Here is a 20444-nt window from a genome sequence, read left to right as displayed (position 1 = left end):
GGTAAATTAAAAAATATAACCCTTTGGCCACAGTCTCAAACCAACCACTCACAGATTAATGTCAAAATATTGTGGCTGTATCCATGACTCTTGGTGCTGAATCAGTTCAAGTTGTGACAGTTCTCAAACATTAAATCACAAAAATTAAGGTTTGGGCACAAGAAGAACCTGAATACAGTCTAAGCAGAAATTTTGTACAAGTGGACTTGGTAATTACACTGGGAATGCTCTTCCCTTCTAAACCGTAGTGAGCCAGTATGGGGCTAGATACACAGATTATGAACACTTTCCATCAATGTAGCATAGTGGAGTCACATGACATTTGTTGCAAGCAAAGGGAAAGAGTCAGTAAAGCCTGGGCAAAATCCCACTTTATGGGGTTTTTTTTGGTTTGGTTTGGTTTAAATTTACTTTGTCCTCTTCTGAAAAGTAAACAGCTTTTTTTCTTCCATAGTCCTATCATGTTGTCCTACTCATACACAAGCTGAGTAAGTATGTAGAGTACTTCAAGGAAATTCTAAAATGAAAGCATGCCCAACTCTGCCAAAACTTGCTTCAAGCCAGTGGTCATGTCTATCATGCTAGCCTTTCAGAATAGTTGATAATTGGAATATTAAGTATCACAGAAAGCACACAGGAGAGGATAATCCACAAGTATATATCAGCAGTTTCAAAGCCCTAACTGCTGTATTCACAATGAGACAGGAGGAAACTCCTGCACATGCCACTGGTTGGAACCTCAGAAGCAACAAGCCTAACAGTGCATGGAAGCAATACCACCTGTCAAATCTCACCCTACTGCCTTAAATTTAAATGTGACATGCACAATACTTTTACTGTGAGGTATCAGATATTGCAATTATTAAAGATTCATCTTCTGGTGGAAAAAAAAAAAAAAAAAAAAAAGGCAGTGAAGTAATATTAAACATGTCCTGAAGATAACACTATTTTTTTTTCTCTTCACAAAACAAAGAGAATCTAACATGGCCTACAAGCTATTCTATTAAGAATACTATTGGAATAATATTGCATATTTTCTATTAAAAATTTCTTCCCCTTATGTTTTGTCATACATTCATTAGATGCAGGTGAAAACATAGCTATCATAATTCAGAGCTAATTTTATAAAGCACAAAAAAATTCCAGTGAATTCCAGTGACATTCTTATATTCTCATATATTTTGTTTTGAGACAACAGTACTTTATTATACTGCTAGACATGCAAGAGCCAACAGATACCTCTTCTTCCAATTGTACCATTTAAGAAAACATAGCTTAAAAAAAATAATCAATATTACACTGAGAGATATAGTGCTATGACAGAGTAGTCCTAAATCACCTCCTCCTGTTTTGGTAACTTTGCAGAGCTTAAGAAACTGAAAACGCTACGTAAACTCATTCATTCTTAAATATAGGCATATAAAGCAGTAAATTTGCTACGATATATGCCACTTGCTATGATACATTCTCTTGCTTTGAGACAGCTCTTGATACTCAGATAAACTCACTAAGATATCAGCTTGTATTGACATATACATTCTCTGTTCCCATTCAGGAAAAAGAACCTAACACTGAGAAAACTGAGTTATACTGTATTGCTTCTTCCAAGCACTACACTGAAAGATTTGGGGCAGAGATCATCTTTTATTCTCTATAATGCCTAGCACAATGGGGTCTGGCCTACCACTAAGGCTTCTAGCAGCTTTGATTCTTTAAACAATTTTACTGCGGTCTAATGGCATAGATGTCACAGATCAACCTGTGCACGACTCTGTGCTGTTAATGCAAATGCTATGTGCTACTCCAATGTTATTTCAGTATGTGGTTGCACTCACCCAAGATAGCAAACATGAGAAGACAGTTTCACCCAAATGTGTATTGAAGATATTTTCATAAGAATACATAAAATGCTTCTAGAATCATCTCCAGCCTGCTGCAATTCAACCTACTCCTTCAATTCTGAAACCCCTGTCAGAAGCAGACTGCTACTATACTGCTTTCACCTGAACAGTGATGACCATAGACTGTCCTCCACCCTCCCAAACACACACGTAGACATGCTGTCCTAAACAGCAAGCACTGCTATATGTTCAGAACTAATATCTTGCCAGCCATGCCACAAACGTTCATATCAGTAATGGAAGGGACATAGCACCTCTGAGAGCATCAGTATCACTTAAAAACAACAAACCAACCCACAATTGGTAACCATTCAAAAATCAGTATTTACACATTATCTTGATCATGTTATTTGATCTAGTTCCATGCTGCTTAAAAAAAAAAAAATCAGATAAATATTAGTAAATGCAGCTTCCTTATTTTTTCCAATAAAGTTCTTTCAAGAAACAAACACATAATTTATATTGCTAGTGACCATTTTTCTGCTAACAACATAATTTAATTTGGAGAGAAAAATAAAAACATTTTCTTCTGCAGTTTTAAATGAGTCTTTTAAAAAGTGGATATCAGTGTTCTTACTGAGAGCCTTCTCAGAGCCTATAGTAAGTGTTACTCACATAATTTAGGTCATACATATTTTTACTGGGTTTATTTGTGCTGGTTGAGTTAGAAATATCAGTTTGAATCACTTACGGGAAAGTTTCAACTCAAGCATTTTTATAACCGTTTTATAACTCCTTTGTCCTATATACTATCAGAGTCTTTTCAAAAGTGTATAATTAGTGTTCCTAACAGAACTAAACTGCTTTTCTTCAAATCACTATATTAACTATTATTAAAAGGACAAAGGCATTGTCATCATATATACACTTTTAATCTACAAATGAAAAACACTATAACACCTCACTGATCATACTTCCATGGGCTCTGTGACCTTCTCTTGATATTGTTAAAATTGTTCTCTTGAAGAAGTAAGTGTCAAACAGGAGCTGATGCCTGTCCTAAATCCAGGTACCTCACTCAAATGTTGGAAGTGAAAGTAAATGTGGTAAAACAATTAGCATACTGTTCATTTCCTTATTAGTTGTGACTAGATGATTATTTTTTCATGACAGTTCTATACTTAGAAAAGTTGTGAAAATAGGAATTAAATAATAAGAAAGGTTCTGGTCAGATTTCTAGGCCATTAAAAAAACCCAGCTTCATCAACATTTTCACATAGTTTTTGAACCTGGGGTAAGTCCAGGGAGAGCATTATAGGACACTCTTGATCCTATGTGATATGTTCCCTATGTTTCTGTCCTGTTTTAAATCTGAGCTTCCCAAACGTTCACTGATCCAGAAAGTGGTTCATGCTAATCACCCTCCACATCTGCTGATATAGAGAGAACAACGGCTAATTAGAAGTCAAGTAGATCCAACCACAGATTATGTAATGTGGCAGTTTTGCTTCGCCCATCTTTAGAAATTCAGAACTGCAATTCCGAGTTCTACTAGACTACTTTAACATCCTTGGGAGATCAGCAGCAACCACTAGTGGTCCATAAAAGAAACCTTATCAACAAAAGATAAATTTAACAGCAAAATTTAACCGAAGCATGTGTATAAAGAAAAGGATCTCATTTGGAAATGCATCAATGTCTGGATCCTAATGGCATCCTAGTGATATATTAGTGTGCTAAAAAAAAAAAAGCAACCAACATTTTCATTTTCAGCTTCTTTTTATTGGCTCTCAAAATAATTTTGCTGAACTGTCTTCCTAGAGAATCTGAGAAATGCCAAAACCAAATGCAAAACCAGCAGGATATTTTCCAACACAGAGAGTCAGCATCCAGACCTTCAATTCAGACAACACTAGACACTGACCTAGATCCTACAGAGCTCATCCCAGGCTAGTTCCTGAGCCCAGAGAAATTCCCTTTCATTACTAATACAGAGTGAACACAGTTGCCTCAAAGTTCTTACATACCTGGTTTTGAATGGGTTACAGTATAATCTCTGCACAGTTGGTAAACTGGCTAAGATGCCTTGGAAAAATGTCAAACTGGTGCTGTGCTGCTTCTGCATAGAAAGTGAAAAGACTGAAAGTGAAGCAGATACCTTGTTAAAAAGGGGTAGAATACCCCTATGTGATTAGAGCTTGCACTTACTGATACTGTGTGCAAGCAATAAGCATAGCCAGTTCCTGTAAAGCTGTCTTCTAAGAAAGTTCCCTGGTCAGGAACTTTATTGGAAAGACTGAGAGGATTCTGTTCAGGCAAGGTTTCTGAAGCCTTAGAGAGATCCATTTTTCTGATATCTGGGACACTTATATCTGGACTCAAACTTGCTAGGGAATTGATGAAAATAAGGACAGTATCTAGACCATGCTGCTAGGTCTGTTTTCCTTGGAGAGAGGCTGAAATGTCTTGGGTCCTGCCATCTCCTTTGTAGTCCTTGTATGTGACTCTCCACTGAAAACTCCTTGAAATAAAGCTACTGAAGGACATCATGAATAGAAAAAAAAAGTCACAAGTCTGATGGTGACTTGTCAGCTTCTTTGTGACACTACCTTGCTAAGGCTCTAATGCAGGATTCATGGTGCCACTTCACAGATTCCCAATTTCTTTTGCTTAACTGCAGTTTGAAAACAAAATTAGATTTAAAAATAAAAATTCTGGCTAGAGGGCTATATCAAAAATGAACAAACCAACACTGTGATATTATCTGCCTCCCATCCCCCTCAATTTCTAGCTGATTGACATCTCAGTGTAGTATCACTCTTCCAACTCTCTGCACCACCCTGAGATGAAGAATTTTTGCTGAATACTCTTCCACAATTACTGAACTCCCCAAACAAAGACTTCTTTATATAACAGGAAGACCACTTTCACCTTCGGTGCTCTGGACAATCCATGCCACCTTAAATATATCTGGATGGTATTATCTCATGACAGGAATCACTGGTGCTTTGGGTTTACAAGCCACAGCTTTGATGACCAATAAGAGGGAATTAAAATGATGTTCTTGGCAAGGGATACGAAAGAAGAAAATTCCCTATGAATAGTTTTATCAGTCACATTCAAATTTCATTTCCCGAATTCATTCAGATCTAAGTCCACAATATGCATGAAGCCAAAGCTTATTACCACCAAAATTAGCAGTTTGAGGTAAAAGTGCATTTTCAGATATCTACACAAGTTTGGCGGCTCCTACATTACTGGCTCAGGATGATCTTCTGAGCTGACAACCTCCTTCCTCAGATTTAATTACAACAAGCCACAAATTTTCAGCTTCACTTACAAATAGGTTCTGTTAAACCGAATTCACTAAAAGACAGACTACTGACCTTATAAGGCAGTTTCAGCATTATGACTCTCAGGTATTCAAACTATGTTGGTTCCTCTTCTTTCCTGTCCCCCCATGACAGCAGAAGGTTGGCCACAAAACCATAAAACAAAAAGTCTTGGACTCTCTGGATTTTGAATATCAAAGTTCTGGTTTTTAGGCTTCCCCACCCCTCCAAAAAGGGTTAATCTAACTCAGTACTGTGCCTCCAAGTGTGACCATAATCAAAAGCCAAAGGAAGACCAACTACAGGACACAAATGTATCTCTCCTGTGTACTCTCCCAGCCTTCAATTATTTTCAGCTCAGGGAATTTCCTCAGCCTGATGCAGTTTGTCTATTTATTAACCCTCAATGGACCTCTCTTCCAAATTCTTTTTCCATTCTCCCCTAGAGTTAATGTAAACTTTCTGCATTCTTATACAACAGTCATACTTCAGACTAAACCTCTTGATTGTTCATGAAGTAATGTCAGAAGGACACGGTACAAAGAATGAGTCATTTCTCTCTCCTGACTCAACTTTTGTCCAGGAATGCTATTTTTCTGTGAGGCTATAGGGAATAGGTGGAAACTACTGTTCCTTGCACAAGTCAGTCAGTTCCCAAGTGCAAAAATTCATTTTAATAAGCTAGCAAAACAAAAAGCTTTATTGAAAGTCATAAAAGGCTTCTATGTGTTGGTCATTTTCCATCTTTAAAGTGTACAGACTTTGTGATTCACTGAAACCACACTGGATAATGAACTTTTGCTCACTGAAACAAAACGACACTGAGTAGCAAGAAAATTTCTACCAAGAACTCAGTCTCTTTATCAGAAGTCCAATCTAAGATCATTTAACATAAACTAGCTTCTGTTGTCACAAGATTATGAGTATTTCAGCATGAAAAAATAAATTTAGGGTGAGAAAGGGTCATCACAACCATCATATCCAATTCATGTTTAGCACAGAATACGTAATTTCAAATGAAGTTAGGAGTCTACTTTTTTTTTTCCCCAAAAAATGGTGAGGCAATAATATTTTAATTTTTAAGTAAATAGCATCCCTGTGAGAATATGATGCCTTTGCTTTCCTCCTTCCTCCCTTCTCCCTGTTCTAGCACTCCGTGATGGAAGCAAAGACAAGTATAAATCACTATATGCCATCAAGGCAAAATTGTCCCTGAGAGTCTGGCATCATGCCCAGGATTTTACTCACTCCATGACAAGTGGTGTTCTCTTCAGCTAGGATTTATCCAGCCTCATCAATAAATACCTCGAGCATGGTCATTTGATGGACATGATGAGATTAGATTCCAAAACATTTAGGGCTGTATAGAGTATTTCACTATTGTAAAGAAAATGGCAAATATCCCAAAGCAGGAACAATTTCTTTTTCTGACATTAAATGTCTGAACAAATTCTTGTACAATCCTTGTTGGCCAGGCATAACATGAGGGCTTTTTGAAATTCATTTTCTGCTTCTTTTCTGTATATTATTCTATAAGCCATTTTCCCCTCAGTGTTTGCTTTACAATCATCACTGCTTTTCTCACTTACGTATGATGAGGGACAATATGTTTTCATCTGTGTCTTAGGAAGCAAGATCTGGATTTGTTTACAAGCTTTCAGTTCTTGCTTTTCTGATTCAGACCAGGGAATCTAAAATAGCAGGTTTTAATATGGCAAGTAAATACAACAGACTGAAAGCCCACAATCAGTCTCTCTTGCTCTCTAGTCCAATTAAAACGTATTTACTGATAGCAGAACAGAATAACTACATAATTACTTGTATACAATGTGGGGCTCCAGCAGGTAAGATGAACAGAAGATGTAGAGACATGACAGGAGTAGCCAAACAGCAGAAGAAACATGACACGTTGTTTGCAAGCTGTTCAAGTGAGACTCACCAATTGAAATCAATCTGAATGCTTCTTACTTTACTAAAACAATGCAAGTTTAAGAGTATTTATCAGACAATTGGGAACTATTGAACAACGCGTTTCAGCACAGCCAAAACCAGACATATGTCTGGGATCAAGGAATGTAGGACAAACTTATCAAACTGCCATCACATATTGAAGAGCAACAGGGTGGCTTCCAGATCACGTCGAAGGTCAACTGAACACAAGCATCAGGGCAAAACTATTGGATAAGATGGTAATAAGATTCGAGGATGCCCAAGGAGAAAAATGGAACCAGACAGAAGTTATTAACTTTTAAGATGTGCTAGTAAGAGCATTATTGACATTATCTACCTCCAATGTCCATCCTCCAAAGATGATGCTGATGAGTATTTTAAGGAGAAAAAAAAAAAAATGTCATTATCATCAAGAAATAGTGAAAACAGAAAAAGTTATGGTCCTTATAATAAGGACAATTAAGTCATGACTCAAGCATAATCTGTCAAAATTTACATGAAGTTAGGAAAGACATTTTCATTCTTGGTATAAATTTCTACAGTAGTAGAAGAATGTATGGAGGAATGAAAAAAAACTCTATCTTTTTTGGGGTTAGATTATTCTTAAGCAGCTTTAAATTAGAATCGAGTTTGCCCCTACAAATATGCTATACATATCTTCCCTTTTCTTGATAGAGGAATTACTGCATGAATTTATATGGCCAGCGGAAAGCAAGACTAGATGCTTGACATCATCACCTCCCACTTTACAGTATGGTCTGGTCTATGGAGTTTGCCTCCAAATTTGAGTTTATGCTCACCTCTGGGTCCTCCTATGGTCTAGTTTATTTGGTCTCTCCCTAGTCCCACAGGGTCAGATATACTTTCATGAGGTCATAGGCCACTTTATTTTAAGCAGTTCATCAAAAAGGAATCATTTTCAGCTCCCTATGGATTTTCATGCTTTCAAAAGGTCAAAGGCTCTGCTGAGCCCAGTTTGGCTTCTGGGCTGGAACAGTAAAGGCACATCAGTTTCTATAGCCAGAGGCACACAGAGCAACATGGTTATCACTGTATTTAGCTGTGTTCAGCCCTCTGTCCGTATATGTAGATGCATCATTGGAGACAATTTTCAACACTCTCCTGATCAAAGCTTAAAACAGTCACCCATGAGAGAACAGGGAAAGGCCTTACCTGCTCTGCCACTATTTCAAAAGCAGAACAGCCTCCTTTCCTGCACAGACTGTCAAATGGACCTGCTACCCATCCCAGGGAGACAGGAGGGAAGATGCAAGGAAGAAGAAGAGGCACTCCTCCTACACATGCAGCTGCTGCTGTGTCTGCACACAGAAGCAGGGGAGAAGCCTCCAGACTGGTGCCTGTTACCCTGAACACCTGTGTCAGTATGAGTGTTATGTTTGTTAGACAGGGAATGACAGGGACAAGGCCTACCTCTGACAACTACACAGCCTCTCAGTGGTGTGAACTGCTATAAGCAACACCTAGAAACATCCATAACCCTGGCCCCAAGAAGATCTCAGAAGTGGGTCCTAGCAAAGGTGGAACTATGCTCTTTGTAAGTTCTGCTTCGATGTATTACTTCAACAGAGGCTTTTTAAAAAAGCCAAGACATACAGAAGAACCAGTGATTCAAAAATCCTTCCTTGGAAATTATTATTCTTTTAAGAAAGGGGAAAATGTATAAGTTACAAGTTATCATCCAATTAAATATTTCTTTGTATTTATTGAAGAGCAGCAGCAGGCACACAGACTGGGAGCCATATTAGTTCAGGTCTGGATGGTGGAGGGGGGGGGAATGAACCACAAAAAACACTGTTTTAAACGCACTCCTTTAAATTCATACCAGAGCCCAACAATGTTACCTGCCTACCATGGAAAACGACTTGAGTAACCAAGATGAATAGAGCAGAGAAGCATGTGAACAGCAGCTTGAATACAAGCTGTGATCTCTCTTCCTCTGAAAGGGGGATCACTATCTCTGTGGTATCCTTTTTCAATACAGTATTGAAATATGAAAGCAAAGGTAAACATTTCCAAAAGGAACTATCAGCCAGGACTGAATTTGTTTCAGAAGATATTTATCAGAAATATTTCCATAGTTGTATCAGCACTTACTTTCAAATACTGCATTGCATTTTCCCTAGATTAGCTCCTGCTTTTTACACCTTTAAAAAGCTCTGTCCCTCATATAGCCATATCCTCTGTAAAGTGATTGCTATATACATGGCTCAGAACTTAGCAGAATTAGACCTACTCAGAGTCACAAATATATTTCAGCATATATTTTTTCCTCGTCTTTCTTTCACTCCATAAGATTTCAGTACAGAAAGATCATCCAAAAGACTCAAATTCTCACATTTCATAGCCTCTGAAAGGCTAAAACATTCAACTTTGCTTCATCTGCTTCTTCCTTTTTCCCCTATGAACTGTCAAATACTTGCATGCAACAGCCTGATGCCTCAAAAGGAACACAGAGAAGCAGCAGTGCTGGTTTTGTCATAGGAACAATGAAAAGTGGAGACAAAATAGATTTGGACATCAATAATTATATCCAATATAAAAGAAAAAAAGAGGTTGAAACTGGAATGTAATTTTTAAGTGTGTTTTAAAATGTGTTAAACATTTAATTTGAGTAAGTAAAAGGTTATGCTGGAGTTTGAACTGCTATAAACAGGAACTTATTTATGTCAGGATGAAAGCATCACACCCCTGAGATGGATAAAAATTATATAATTGTCAAATGAGAAGTAGGATACAGTGAAATGTTAAGTAAGATAAGAGCTATAAAAAAAGTCTGTGACTTTCTGAAATTTTAACAAGCTAAAACTTGGCTCAGGCTGAATAAGATTGAATAAAGGAAGAAGGAGAAGGGAAGAATAAATCATGGCTAATGACTTATAAAAATCAGGATACAAGTTGTTTCGTTTAAAGGAGATTTATCAGTTTCTTGCTGGTAGAAATCAATGCAATATCAGGTGTACACCACAGCTGCACATCCAGACCAGATCTAAATGCAGATGCCAGCTTTTACCTATTGTTCATCCCTGCTTTGAAATATAGAACTGGATTTTATAGAAAACGCGAGATAAAAATATAGTATCACTCCATTATTATAGATGTACATGATTATTCGGTATTTGCACAAACAAATGCTTAGTTTGCTTCTTGGACTCAGAAGACACCTGAGGCATTTAATAGAAGTCGGAAGCTGGAAATCCTCTACTTCCTTCCCTTTGTTGCAAGGACAGCAGTGGCTTTAAAGAGCAGAGGCAGCAGATTTCCTTGTTCTACATAAAAACAATCCTTAACAGTTAAATGCCCCCAATATCTACAGTGGTACAAATCCTATGTGCATTTGAGAACTTAGTTTGTCATTGTCATGATTTAGCATTAACAGCTAGAGGTGGTGAATAGGAGCTGTTCATTCTCTTCAATGTTATTTCATCTTGCAGTCTGTCATCTCAGCCAACTACTCCTGAAGGGCATTGATGTGCCTTTTGTTCAGATTCAGACATTATCTTGGTGACCATAATGAGGAGAAGCTTTCTGTTTGTTTGTTTTTAAATACAAGTTTAGATTGTGAAACAATTATGCAACTAGATCTTTAAAAATCTTTTGTGACCACATGTTTGGCTGCATAATCTCATTTAAACAGGGATTCTTGTTTTAAAGTGACTCTAACAAACAATAAGGCCACACAAGGATAACAGCACTGTAAGTGGTTTTCAATGGATGAAAATAATAATAATAAAATAACATGCAAGTTCCGCTTTTCTGTGAGGTTTTATATTTGAGGGTATGTAATAGAACTAAAACAATTTAAAATGTTCACATAAAAAGAATTCACTATGCTTCAGATCAAAGAGTAATAGTAAAACATTAAGCACATTTGTTGCTAACTAGAAAAACATTTCAACATACCAGATGAAGATAATCATATGCAAAAGACAATTGCTTCAGTTTCTAATATAAGCTACCTAAATATAAATTTTACAAGCAACAGACAATAGCAAGCCAGCACAAGAGGAAGAAATCCAAAACCCTAAACTCTCCATCAGTGCAGGTTTATCAGGACAGCCTGAAAAACAGTTGCACACTTGCCAACACAGCTAGCTGGTTAACCACATACATGTCACTTCTGGAAAGCTTATACCGTGGGAGTTGGGCTCCTGCCATTGTCACATTTAGTGCATGGGGCTAAAGGTGTTGATACCACCTTTAGAGAGACTGTAAAGAAACCGTACTACCAGCAACCACAGAAGGGTAACAGTAGTCAAAGATTAGGTATGCTCCTCTGGCCAGGTGTGCTGCATTAGAGCCTAAGGTCTGCATGGATATGAGCACCAAGACATCAATTTACATCATGCATGTATAAAACTTTACAGGAATACATCACTAGAGTGTCTCAATTGAGCAAAATATGCATTCCTTAGTGTCCTACAGACCATCCCAGGTTATTAAGGTTATAGAAAAAGGTTAGAAAAACACTGCAGTTCAAAGATGGTCCAGCTCCCTTGCCTAGGCTTAGGTGAAACAGAACTTGCTAAGGATGTCTAAAGGAGATAACCTGCTGTGCCAACTTCCCAGCATCTGCTAGAAATGCAACATACTAAAGAGACGTTAATGAATATTTCCTCCTGCTTACTGGAAGTCTTCCCCTAACTGGTGAACGTTCAACACCGTATTCTTAATAGAGAAATATCATTGATAAATATAGGCTCTTCATGGTTATTGTACAAGAAGAAGAGACTGTTCCATGATATTTCATACTCATTTATAAATTACCCAGCATTTCTCAAAAGTGAAATTCAAGGATGGCCTTAGCTTGCTTTGAAGTACAGGCATTCAGCCAGGAGGACTGAAGAGCTGCTATGACATGTGAACCCTCATGTTTTAGGAGATAGAAAACAGGGGAAAAAATAGTAATTGTCCTCAAGAGGAATAGCCAGTCAAAACTTTGACGAACATACAAAACATTCTTCCCTTCCAGCAATTCTGCCCCTTGGCAAGCAGCACATCCATTCTTTTATTTCTAAGGAAATTATGAAAAATTGTTGGGCTTTTTTTCTAGTTTGCACAAGTACAAGGAGTATTATTGCCTTTAGAGTCAATGATTTTGTAGATGTCAGCAAGCCCAATGTTCCAACAATTGTCTGTCAATAGCATGCACTAAATTAGTGGATGGATTTGGGTGACAGTGAAGTAAACTCCAGTGAAGTAAATGGGAAGTTTGCCTGACTAAAAACCCAAGAATGTGGTATAATACAAACTATACATAAAGGAATCTAAAGATCCTATGTAAAACCATCTATTGATTTTCTAGATAGAAGAGCCTATTTCCTATCATTAAAAGGATTCTGATGAACTGATGAACAGAAGTCTAACATCCTACACATTTACAGAGGGGTAAAGATATTTGTACCAAAAAGACAATACAAAAAGTAACTGCCATTTTTGAAATTTCCATTCTTTTTAAGACTGTGTTACTTTTGTAGGGGCAGGAATTAGACTACAGTGAAAACAACAGTACTTAACATCTCTTATTTGGCCTTCTTCCACCTGTTTCCTATCTTTCTGAAATGGGAGCAAGGGGGTAAGCACCCTACAGTAAACTTGAGGTTTGATAAACAAGAATGATTACCACCTGAAAAAAAAAAAAAAAAGTCCAAAACAATTGATAAGTGAGAAATTTAGAAAGCTTACACATAAAAAAAGGGAAAATGGGAATAAGAGCTGTCTAGAGAAATGGGATAAATGGTTTAATGTTTGGAGTAAACCAATAAATCTGCCATCAATCAGAACCAAAATATATAGTTAAAATTCAAAATCACTTACACAGAAACATACAACCTGCAAATTTCAAGTTGCTATTTCCATGGACTTGGACTAGTTTGTGTAACTGTTTTTCTTCCACAACTTACAGTCCTACTTACTGTAAGTGAATAGAAGTATCCATTTCTTCTACCGGTCTTGTAGCTGTTTGTACAAAGGTCCTTCCTCTGCAGCTCCTCCAAACCAGGACAGCTCTTCTTGAATAGTTGAATTTTGCCTCAAAGGATGTTCAAGTGAAATACGTGTCTATCTGAAATCTACTTTTTCCCTTTGGTCTGTATCTCTTAATCCTGTTCTCTTTACTGCACTATATACTGCATAATGTAAATACTTGATATTGTTACAGCATTATATATAATTATACTGGTTAATTCTGAAAGCCTGTTATGCCACTTTTCAGTATCTCACTGATTCAGTGAAGCACCATGTTACATTTTAATATGGAATATATTAATGGAGGTGAATGTCTAGCACTACTTCTGTTAAAGCTACGCAACATTTTCCATTATTAAGATACTGTTTTCAGTTGCTTTTAATTGTAATATTACCAGTTAATACTACAGTTTTCAAGGGTGGTTTCTATCTCAGGCTGAATGTTTGTGCACTTTTTCAGAAAAAACAGTATAACAATATCCATTGATTTGTCCCAGTTTTAAAAAAAAATCTCAACAACTATTTTCTTTAATGATCATATTCTTTGCAACAAGGTCATATGAACTGGCAGATTAACAGCCTTTGTGTCAGGGCTGCATTTTTTGTCTTGTCTACCCACTTAAATTTGGCCAGATTGGCTTTTAAAAACCTCCACTGTACAGGCTCCATAGAGACTTGCTAAGGCTTAACACCCAAACTGTCATTACAAATACTAATCAGGCATCTTACAGCTTCTGCAGACCAGAATGTGTGTCACATCCACAGAGCTCAGCAAGGGCTACAAAGGCTTTCAGGGATGCATGTAGTAACTGTTCTCAACTGGTCTGAATCAGGCTGCAATAAAGCAACTGAACTTTGAATTGGTGCTGTTCTCTCAATATTTCTACTGCTGATGATCATTGGGAAGGACACAACTGATTTCAAAAGCAAAAGGGCTAAGGCCAAACCAGGGACAGGCTCAGACTGGAAGACCAATGTGTTGAGAATGGAGTTAAGAAAGAAGCAGCTGGAAGGAGCACTGAGATTGCTTGGTTACAGAGACCAGGTTTAGGAGCAGAAAGGAATTTAAGACTAGAATTAGCAAGAGAAGTGATCAGGGAGCTGAAGCTGAGTGAGGATAGCACAGAGATCAAATGAGAAAACAGGTGAATAACATATGAAACCACTGTGGAAGGGAGACTGCAGTTAGGAAAAACGGAAAGAAAAAGGCACAGGTCTGATGGAAGCTGGACTAGGAGAAAAATGACTTAGCAAAGATAACAAATTTAAAAAGCAACAAAAAATGGGGACATGCAGACATAAGAGATCTTAGAGCAAATCAAGAGATGGTAAACAACAAGCACAGACTGGGTGAGAACACTGGGACCACTGGTAGAAAGAGAAGCAGAAGGCTGGGATTTGATTGGGACTCAACAGCAAGCCCTGTGCAGGACAGAAAACTGTTATTGAAATGGCAGAAAGATAACAAACCTGGGTATGGACCTTAAGTACAGTTTAAAAAAAAAGAAAAAAAAAAAGAACAGAAATGGCAGAACTGAGGAAGAGTTACAGCTCAGACAACTATAGCTGAGATGGGGACAGGTTCAGAAGTAGGCATTATTGGAAGAAAGAGACAGAAAAAGCCCTTTTTCCAAAGGTACAGAGAAGCCCCTCAACTATATTCCTTTCCAGAGCTTGGAATAGAATGCGGCATTCCTCTGTTGAGGGCAAACACCTCTGAATCCCTCTGCCAAACTTTTCCAATCCTATCTTCACCTGGTCCACACAGAGATCCACCTCTTACCACTGCTGATTACTGAGATCACTCAAGTGGCAGAGGCCTGCCCAGGGAACTCAACAGTTTTGGTCCTTCTAGTAACACATATAGGTGTTAATCTCCACTTCACCAGTTTTGTCTTCACAAACCCTACGAAATTACACCACTATGTTAAAAGAAAGATAGAAAGGCTGCAAATTTAAGCATCAAAAGTTAAGAGTTCCCCTCAAATTAATTCAACACACATGAGCAAATTGTGATGATGCAGTCCTACGCACTTCTCTGCAGAAATTAAATTCTGCCCCTACCAGTGCAAAGAAATAAGGCCTCAGTCCTACTTTTTACCCTTCTTGATCAGTTAGTGACCACTGGCTTGGAACTGATTGCTACAGATTTTATTCTTTTCTACAGCATTCCTTGTAAGCAGTCTGCATGATGTAAAGCTTTGACTAATCACCTTCACCATGAAAGTAGTAACTAGCCCATTTTACAGATGGAAAAATTGAGAAACCAATTTACCCAAGGCCACACAGTTTGCCAACACCAGAACCAGCAGACAAGCTTGAATGTCTTCCTCTTAAACCCAGTGCTTATTCTTCTACCCTGTGCTTCACTACTGCTAGAGATGCTGAGCATCAGCTTCTCCCTGTCAGAGGCAGGGCTTCTGAGGACTCTGGGAAACATTGAGCCTAAATTCCATCATATTCAACTTCTTTAGCATCACACAGGTCAGTAATTTGCAATCTTTCTGGAGGAAGTCATCAAGGCTTTTTTGGAACCATCTCCTTTCCTCTCCTCCTCATCCTGATTTCAGTCCCTTTCCAGCCTCTTCAGCTCCCTTCTTCCAGCTTCTGTAGCTTACTCCTCACTTTTCAAATCCTATAACTTCGCCCAGCTGTAGCAGTGCTGTCATGAAGCCCTAGCTAATAAACCTATCAGAGCTTATTAGTTTGGTATCCACTCTATCCCACCCTACACCTTACCCTTAATGTTAGCATATCTTATTACTGTACCACTTACTAGTTGGGAACTGTCACACAGGAGGATGATAGCAATGGCACGAGGGAAACAAAAGCTTTTGTACAGTATTCTTCCTTATCCTTATCTAGAAAAGCCATCCTTTCTTTTCCTGACTCTCTTGCCCCTACTTTGTTCTCTAACACTTTCTGACTGCACAAGAAAAACTGAGTGACTGTTCAATATGCTGACTCCAGAATTCTCCGATATAAAAAAAATGCTGGTTTGTTATCCTAGTATCTAGAAATGTAATATATGTACAGCCACATCCACACCTATTGTGTCAGTCTGCTGCAAATGGAAAAAGATTAAAAACACTTTCGTCTTTTCTGTGCAGGAATCACCTGCTTAACTGGATACTACTATAATGACCAGTTAATAAAGCAGTCAGGCCTTCCTGAAAGCCAAGCCCCCTTTCCATAGGCAGGCATTCCCACAGACACTGGCTGGCTCAAGCACTGACAAGCAAGCAGAAATCCCTTTCACAGGGTCCTATTTCAGGTTTAACAAATTAGTCTGAAGGTGACATCCCATTATAAGCTCACATATAAACACAAGAGATCTTTTTTTAAATTTAACTAGCATACAACAGGATTTCCTTCCTGTAATAAGGACAAGGGAGGGAAAGCAGAGATATCAAAACAAAACAAAGAATCTTCTCCTGCTATTTATCCAAAGCATAAACAACTGAGTCGCCTTCCACAGAACGTGTTGTAAACCTTGGTCTTAACCTCATTATGTTATCACCATGCTGTGACATTGACCAGGCTTGTGCCATTTGCAACTGCCAGTAAAGTGACAGAAGCATTTACCTCTCAGCTTCCTATCTTAGGCAGTCTATAGTTTTATTCCTAAATGTACGTTATCTCTGTTCTAATGCATAATTACAGGGATAATAAGCAGAAAGCCTCTGTATCAGTTACAGCCTCTCATGCAGGCTAACTTTAATTCCTCTCAGACTAGCTCCAATTTTCCTGACTGCATCAAGAGAATACATAACTGTTCTTTGCACCAGGTCATCCATAAGCTTTCTTTACTTGTACATTTAAGCAAAGTCTCAGCCGAGTTCATTAACACAAAAAAAATTTTGCACCCAACGCAACTCCCCTCCATTTGTGTGAGTTCAATAGTTTTCCAGGGAACACACTGCAGAAGTAAAACATAAAAACTGCTGAAACCAATTTCAAGCATTTCTTATTACTACATTATCTTGTTCTGGCATTTTTCTTAAAGCCAATGACAAAAACAATGCAGTGAGCATAAAAATATGAAATCTGGGGTTTAGTATAAATGCGGATTTGAAAAATGAAAGTGCTTGATGGTCCAAGTTACCATTCCTACACTTGATAAAAATGGCTTGAGGGTTTATAGGAATTATTATTATAGGAAGCCAGATTGCAGAGAACCAGTCAGAATATCCATGTGGTACTTGGCCTAAACTTGTAATATATAACAGCGAATCACAACTCTTCACACAAAAGGGAAGGAATTATTTACTGGACTCTTTTGTATTTAGTTCCAATGCTCATATTAATTACTGTGGCATCATATCAAATAGGTCTTGCACCTAAAGACAAGGCTTATTAAATGGAGATAGGACTTTAGGTTACTGGTTTTGTACAGGCAAATGAGACATGTGTCTCTTCAAGGCTTCTGTGGAAGGCACACAGCAATAAGTATGCCCTGTTTGACCAATGGCTGATCACATCTGTGAAATTCATATAGAGCAATTATTTATCAAAACATTATTTAGCTATCATTTATCTACTTTTACAGAGAGAAGAATAGAAGCCACTCACACCATTCAGAATTCCTTTCTCTTCCCTCACCACCCTCTACTCCATTAGCTTGTTAAAAACAACTGATTGAATTTTTACCTCAGCCCCCAAAGGAAACATTGTTTGAAAAGTTATGATGAAACCTTAGAGAAGGAATACTCAGACCCTAAGGGAAAAGTGACAGCTTATTAGAAAACTGTTGTTCTGTCTCTTTCAGACCTTGTAAAACAGTTACTATCCATCATATGTTTTCTGTAGATAGTTTCTTCATGTCTCAGGAAGTTAGGGATGGCTCAGGAAACCATGGATGTGAAAGTTTGTGGTAGCTTTACCCCTAAAAAAATTAAATTTCAACATAGAAATGAATCAAGAGTTCTTACACAAGTGAAACTTCTTCTGGACAGCTAGGAAGATTCTGTATATATTTGGTCAGACTTACACTTCTGCAGAGTACACACATCTGTGCACACTATTAACCTATATGCACACACTGCAGACATACACTCCTTTTCTGTTTCAGATTATAGCCTTTGGAGCTCTAGACTTCATGGCTACAAAATAAATCTGATTGCAAAATACATGCTCACTGGTAGAAAAATAAATTTTAAAAAAATCGAGTGCACGAGCTTTTACAGGAACATATTATTAACCCCCAGCTTCTTTCTAGTCGCTTCCATGCACAGTTTGGCTTTTTGAGAGTAAGGTCTCACTCTTCTGCAGTTCCTGCCATCTGGAATAACTTTCATTAAACTCTGAGTTTCATCTATTCTTTCATCCCATTCCATAACACAACTAACACATTTTTTCACCCTTATCTCACCCACTTGCCTCCACTTCCCCTCCCTATTGCTCAGTACTTTACTCACTAATCACAACACACAACTCTTCACAATTCTGTGAAAAGTTTTGGAATGCAGCATATGACATATACTCAAAAAGTTTGTTTCTCAACAGTAGGATATACAGGCCAAGACATATGTATATCACCCTGAGAAAACAAAAAAAACCCAACCCAAACCACACAAAACCCAACAACCACAACCACAAACAAGGACTAACAGATCACAGGACCAAAGGCTACTGAGCATTCAGAGCTCCAGGGTTTGATCTATAGTGCAGAATAGAGTCTTAATTCCGCTAGTGCAAGACCCTCATGGGATACTAAGTATCCCATTTTCCATTTTTAATTACTTTTTCCATTAAGACCCAAATTGTAGTCAAGCAGACTCCCCACTTTACTTTCTTCTCCCCTTATTTCTGTGAAACAGGTATTTAGATAAATTAACAATGCCCCCTCAGTCTCAAGGCTGTAACATTCCTAAACTTTCCTAAGATTGTAATTCTTTCTTGGCTGTTTGGGTTTTTTTCAAATCCTACTCACAAATAACATGAGTGTTTTGATAGATTGACCAAATGATGCAAAAGATGTCTTGGAGAACAGATACAGAACTGCAACTCAGCTCACAAGGTGTATATGATAGTAGAACAGTTTCAGTATACCTCATTCAATTGTGAATATACTCCCAACCTAGTATTAGCCAGCAGCCTCCTCACTAAAATAAGGCAAATACCCATACCAAATTAAACTCAAGACAAATTAAGGGTCCTCTAACTTTCAACTCAGCTTCATTTTCCTCTCTCAACCTTGAAAGTCAGAACATGGAATAAACAACTTACTGTCTTTTATAGCCAGAGGATCAATTGTATCTGCTTTTTTAAATAAAAGATATTCGTTTTTGAAAGGTCCCATCCTGAAGTGTTTTAAACATACCGCAATTCATCATTGTTAAACACTATGTCAAACTAACAAAGAGATAGCAGCAGAAGAGAAATAAGACCAGCTCACATGTGCTGTAAATATAGAGAATAGTTAAAAGTTAACAATCACTTATCTCCTCCGGCTCCTATTTTTAAACTTCTTGAAGGAGTTACAGTGGAAAAGCAACAATTTTTGTTCATTTTTTGGGTTTTTTTTTTTTTTTTTTTAAAAAAAGAACCCCACAAAAGTATTTTTCCAGCAAAGTCCTGAAGTTCAGAATTTGTTTTATATGACTTCAAGAGATATTTAATCAAATGACTTACTTCCAAGAACAGCATGAATCATTTTAATTACATCTGTCACCTATCCCAATTATCCCTACTTTGGAAGTATGGCTTTTGTTTTCCTCTGTTGCTCTAAAATTTCTTACATCAGTAAATTTTAATCAGGAAATAGCATCCCAACTCTTAAACTCTGGGAGCAAGTTTTCATCCTGATCCAAGCAGACAAGTAGGAGATTCGTTCACATATTTGAGAGGGACAATTTCTGCTAATTCAGTGAATTGCATTCCAGACCTGTTGTTTGTGCCCTTACCGAACAGAATTCTTTGCTATGACTTCATGCTAAGCCAAAAGTAAACACTTTCACCTTTTTGTATGGACAGCTCTATCCCAAAGTACCAACATTAGCATCAGTGGTGACAGAGGCAAAGCTATATTCCCCCAACAAAAGAGAAGGAAAAAAACCAAAAAACCAACAACAACAACAAAAACCCACAAACATTGTTCAACCAAACACATGTGTCTGAAAAGTAAGCATTAAGGTAGTTCCTAGAAATTAGTCATCAAGCTGTGCTCTCATGTATCACCTGACAGGAGGAGAGTATCAATTTCACAACAGCACATTGTAAGACAAAAATCACCATATAATCCATGATTAAAAGATTTCTTCTGCAAATACCTGCAGTTTAAAACTTACCATGCACTTTTGCAGCATGCAGAAATTTGTTAACCAAAATATCACAT

At 37.7% G+C, this 20444-nt stretch overlaps 1 protein-coding gene across 14 annotated transcripts in view; it reads right to left on the bottom strand.

Annotated features, from left to right (window-relative positions):
* Positions 1–20444, bottom strand: part of CACNA1C (calcium voltage-gated channel subunit alpha1 C) — a 498932-nt gene that overhangs the window by 399981 nt on the left and 78507 nt on the right. The gene's annotated exons all lie outside the window — the stretch shown is intronic.

Source organism: Strix uralensis, chromosome 5 (genome assembly GCF_047716275.1).
Source record: "Strix uralensis isolate ZFMK-TIS-50842 chromosome 5, bStrUra1, whole genome shotgun sequence".
Taxonomy (NCBI): Eukaryota; Metazoa; Chordata; class Aves; order Strigiformes; family Strigidae; genus Strix; species Strix uralensis.
Note: the sequence above shows the minus strand (reverse complement) of the source record. Positions and strands in the feature narration are given on the sequence as shown.